General features: G+C 37.5%; 1 long non-coding RNA gene across 1 annotated transcript in view; it reads right to left on the bottom strand.

The window, feature by feature from the left end:
- Positions 1 to 619: 619 nt before the first annotated feature.
- Positions 620 to 5,662, bottom strand: part of LOC106727135 — a 22,331-nt gene continuing 17,288 nt past the window's right edge. Inside the window, exon 3 of the long non-coding RNA XR_001363292.1 lies at positions 620 to 691. This is a non-coding gene — a long non-coding RNA (uncharacterized LOC106727135). The remainder of the gene's footprint in view (positions 692 to 5,662) is intronic.

Below are 5,662 nucleotides of genomic sequence, written 5' to 3'. Positions count from 1 at the left end.
GCTGCTGCTACCATTGCCAACCACCGCAGCCACCAAAGTGTTTTCATCAACACAGACTCTAGACCAGCCGTGGGCAAACTACGGCCCGCGGGCTGGATCTGGCCCATTTGAAATGAATAAAACTAAAAAAAAAAAAAGACCGTACCCTTTTATGTAATGATGTTTACTTTGAATTTATATTAGTTCACACAAACACTCCATCTTTCATAGGATATGACATTTCTTTCTTTCTTTTTTTTTTTTTATCCTCTCCTGAGGATATTTTTCTATTGATTTTTAGAGAGCGTGGAAGAGAGAGGGAAAGACAGAGAGAAATATCAATGTGAGAGGGACACTTCAATTGGTCGCCTCCTGCATGAGCCCTGACCTGGGCGCCAGCCAGGGAGGAGCCTGCAACCTAGGTACATCCCCCTTGATCAGAATTGAACCTGGAACCTGCGGTCCACAGGCTGAGGCTCTATCCACTGAGCCAAACTGGCTAGGGCAGGATATGACACTTCTTAGCCCATCCAGCAGCGGACCTTCGTTTTTTCCTCCAGGAGTGAGGAGGAAAAACCCTAGATCACCTTCTTGGATTCTTATTACCCAAGCAAGTTACCAAGAACACTGTGGCATACAGGGAGCTTAGCCAATGAGCGGTAAGAAAAGGTGTTTCCTCTGCAGCTCACGTGCAGAGGCGGGACTGCTGGCGCTGTCTCCCAGCGGGGGCAGGCCCCACTGTGTATTGTGTCTCCACTCTGGGCCCACCCCCGGCCATCTGAGTGCGCAGCCTCCTCCTGAGCCAGTCATGACTGTTACGGCGTCCCAGCTAATTTGCATATCACCTCTTTTTAATATATATAGATAGATATAGATATAGATATAGATATAGATATATATAGATATGGCAGCCTCATAATCCTGGAATGGTATTGGTCTTTTGCTTTGTAATGTTAAAAAGAAATTAAGTTCTGAGACATTAAAACTCACAACTTGATCCTGAACATTGACATCAAGATAACTGGACAGCAGAAGGGTATTAATGCACCTCAGGAAATGCTCCCTCACCCCCACCAAGGGAATTCTAACTCCATGCCCTGGGAGACACTTTTCTAAAGCTGTAAACACTTCTACAAACCTGATTTTGTAAATAATTGTTGTTTAAATATTTTGTCAAGATACAGTATTAATTTGGATTTTTTTTCTCATCTGAACACTGGGTAATTCTAGAAAAAAGCTATTATACTTGAATCATTATGTTTCCAAATTTTGATACACTGCCTTTATATATTAGCCTCAATTAGCCTATAATAATATCATAAAACTGATTCATGTCAAAAATAAAAACTTAGACAGATGCAAATATTTACTAAGGCTTTAAGACAAAAAATTTTAAAAACATTTTGAAGTAGGAAAATTGCACTGATATGTATGCACTGCTTTTTTGTATAATATAGCAGTAGATATTAATTATGATGGCTTTTCCCTTGAAGCATATTTTGTCTTTTTGGTGTATATGGATAGAGTACTTTCGCAATTGTACTTTTTTGCCCTCAATAAAACTATGGCTGCATTGCTCATCCTTATATTTATCTCTGTATTGGAATGCTTCTTGAAGTTTTCTTTTAGATTTTTCAGTTTCATATTCTACAGTAGAATTTGTTTGCTTCTCTAGTCTGCTGCCAGGAAGTTAAATATAATAGTAAAGTTTTATTGAAAAGTGGAAAATAGGAAAATTTGAAAATTGGAATCCTATGCCTTGCTTCTTTTTTGAGAAAATGTTTTTGTACCTATGTGCTTTGGGACTTGACATTAGTCATTTGGTTGACCCTAGGAAAGGATGTGAACTGAATCTTCTTAAGTAAGGTCATTTTCATTGTTACATTTTATTGTATTCTTTGTACAAAAATGATCTTCAAAATTCCATCTATCCTAATTGTTTTTGTTTTTATAAGGAATCATACCTATTTGTTAACATTTCCTTAAATGTGTTTTCTCCAGATGTTGAAAGTAAAAAGGTCCTTGTTATTTTTTCCATTGTCACTCTTTACTACTTTCCATAGGCGGCATATTGTGCACGCCAAGGACTGGAGGAAATAACAGATGTGTGAGCCCCAAATTACAGGCACAAAAATAACTTTTATAAAATAGGTTTTAAATGACACCACTTTCCAAAAAGCCAGCTCTAATTGACTCAAGCCTAGAAAGCAGTAACTTTAGGGAACATCAGACACACGTACACTGATCCCAGAAAGTGTTCCACAGTGTGACATTAGCTGGGATGATGACATTCCCAGCTTGCTGCCAGCACATTCCAGAAGGCAGGCTGGGTATTTTGGTACAGGTCAAGACAGTGTCTTCAATAGTATTGTTCTGACATTGTTGAGATGCTATTTTATTTATGCAACAACTTCCTGAGAATGCCAACTCCATTGCTCACCCACAAGAGATAAAAGAAAAGACAGGGGCAGAGAAATAAGAGGGGAAACTCCTCCAGTTTTTTCTTTGAATGCAGACAGAATCCTCACCCGGGCTTACTGACTGGAGCAGCACGGGTTCCTGCTGTTCGCAGAATGTTACAGATGGCTGCCCAGGCAGGAAGCCCTCCCCCTTCCCTTAACGGTGCTCTGGGGAATGCAAGGGGCCTGGAACCAGCCCTCTCCTTCCCTTCCAAACCTCTTCTTCAAACCCCCACTGAGTAGAAAAAAAAAAAAAAAGAGGGAGAGAGGAGAGGGGGAAAAAATGCACGTCCCTGGAAACATTTCTGCCAATCTGTTTTTTATGGAATCTTGAATTAACCTCTTCACTGCCGATTAGAATAGCAATTTATAACTTTGCCGGCATCTCTTTAATGTCCTGAATCAATTCCACCAGCTCATTGAAGTGCCCTACCATTTGGGTTCAATTATAATGGCACTTTTGAATTATGCAACAATTTCAAGTAAGCAAAAGCAGGTTTGAATTCTGAAATAATTAGTAATATTTTAGCACATCAAATATTGTATTAATAGTGTTCCCTGATTCAATTTTTGAAAGTTTTGTGTTTCCCCATAGTTTTTCCTTTTTCTCTTTCTTTCTTTTTTTTAAACTATATATTTTAAAAACACCTTGCCTTTGTTTTGGGCCTATTTAATAAGGAGTTATTTTCATAACCACAGTTTTTTATTTATAATTTGAAGGCAATTTCATTATCATAGTTCTATTTTTACATATTTAAGGCATACTATATTTGTATACTAAAATAAGGTGTTTCTTGAAGATAACTTTTATTTTGGACTTACAAAGTTAAGAAATTCAGCTAATATAGGGTGTCCCAAAAAATGTATATACACACTTTGAATTATTAAAAAGGCAGTATTTATTAACATACATTTCATTTTAAAAATTGAGCTATCAGCTGTTAAAGTGTGTATACATTTTTGGGGAACTCCCTGTATATATCTCTGCCCAAAGAGGAAGCATAAACCACATACTTTATGCAAAAGTATGAAATGCAGTATAATTTGTAACCTCATAAATATCATCATAGTAAAAACGAAATACACCACATAAGGATAGACTTATTTTGAAACATTTATATTACACCTGATTCAAAAATAAATTGTAGGGGAGGAAAAATAATTTTACCTCTACCCTTCTCTGTTCTTGGCTGATACACTCCCCCTAACTGGCCCTTGTAATAAAAGACAGATTAACAGGAGAAAATGAAACACAAGTTTAATAACATATATATCTCTTATACACATGGAAGACTCAGGAAAACTAAGTAACTAATTCCCTGAGTCGGCCCAAGCCACCACCTTAAATACAGATCTCCAGCTAAAGACAAAAGAAGATATTGTGGAAGTGGTGAAGCCAGTTATGGGAGGTTATCAGGAAAAGCACAGGTCAGTAGCTTCTCCACTGGCCCTTGTAATAAAAGACAGATTAACAGGAGAAAATGAAACACAAGTTTAATAACATATATATCTCTTATACACATGGAAGACTCAGGAAAACTAAGTAACTAATTCCCTGAGTCAGCCCAAGCCACCACCTTAAATACAGATCTCCAGCTAAAGACAAAAGAAGATATTGGGGAAGTGGGGAAGCCAATTTATGGGAGGTTATCAGGAAAAGCACAGGACAGTAGCTTCTCCATTGATAAGAGTTTGTAGAGATTTAGTGTCATTCTTCTCTTTCTGGTACAGAGAGGGAGACACCCTTACAAATGGAGAGTTCCCTCATCTCATAATAGGCTAAAGTCCTCTCAGTTTTCAGAGCTTTTCCTATATCTGCTGTTTCTTTAAAATAATCAGTCTAAAATAATCCTTAGGCCAAAGAGACATATTTTAGGGTGGCAAGTTGTGTTCCCCCTCAAAAGTTAGACTACCAAACTCTATAACGCCGATGACAGAAAGGTTAGGTATTTCATCATATGGAGAATAAAATATTCTAATCAACTATAGTTATACTCCATAAAGAGACAGATAAAAGCTTAAAGAAGAGAAACTATTGAAAATGCAATTTAAGAATAACAGAAGAAAGAGGTAAAAAGAAGAAAACTTCTAATTTCATATTAAGAAGTCCAGATATGCTGTGATTGACTAAATTTATATATTAATTAATTCACCAAATATCGAATGACTGTTTTTCAAGCACAATATTAAGGATTTAGTCATGAGTAAAACACACTATTTGCCCACAAGATACTGACAGTGGAGAACAGGACAGTCTGGGTTTCCATCACCTTCTATCTAAGGCCCTTTTATCTGAATTCTTGGGAAGGCTAGATGAAGACAAGTCAATTCCACCAGTTCTCAGTTTAACAATTTGCCAGTAAATACACACGGCATCCATTCCTATTGGTCACTGCATCTATTCTGATTAATACCAAAGTTGTACCATTCATTAAATATTTTTAATAGCATACCTGTTATATGCAATAAAATCTTGAATCATTTGGGGTTTCTTCAGTGGACCCAGAGAAGAAAGACTCATTTGATGTAAACACCAAGAAGAAATTATTCTGCTGAGATGTACTCCCCATGATCAACTGAGAGCCCAAATTTTATGAATAATAAAAGCCTACTGCCCATTTGCTAACGGGCTCCTCACATACTCTGTACACCTAGAGGAACCTCAAACTGAACTGTAGGCTTCCTACACTATGCCCTGCTTGTTTAAGCTGCCTCAATCAACCAGCTGAGACCTACAGAATCCAATCAGAACTGCACAATTAGAATACCTCATTTTACATAAAATGAATCTAATTGAGAACCTGGGCAGGAACTTTGGTATAAAAGGCAGCCTCCCCCTTGTCTCAGTGAAACACAATTTACATTGCTATCCAAATCTATGTCTCCTGAGCTGCAGCTCCTTTTGCTCAAATAAATTCTTTTTATGCCTTATTACAGTCCAAAATTAATTTTAGTTTACACTTCAAACACTTTAAAATATTTATTTACCTTATATACAGGGTGGGCAAAAGTAGGTTTATAGTTGTGAGTATGCAAAACACAGTTTAATCTTGTATCATTATTTACTACTAGTAGCCCGGTGCACGAAATTCGTGCACTGGGGTAGGGGGGAGAAAGGGGACCCTCAGTCTGGCCTTCACCCTCTCCAATCTGAGACCCCTCAGGGAATGTCCAACTACCTGTTTGTGCCCACACTTTTAACAGATAACAGCTCCATTGTTGTT

Source organism: Myotis brandtii, unplaced genomic scaffold (genome assembly GCF_000412655.1).
Source record: "Myotis brandtii unplaced genomic scaffold, ASM41265v1 scaffold374, whole genome shotgun sequence".
NCBI classification, from domain to species: Eukaryota; Metazoa; Chordata; class Mammalia; order Chiroptera; family Vespertilionidae; genus Myotis; species Myotis brandtii.
Note: the sequence above shows the minus strand (reverse complement) of the source record. Positions and strands in the feature narration are given on the sequence as shown.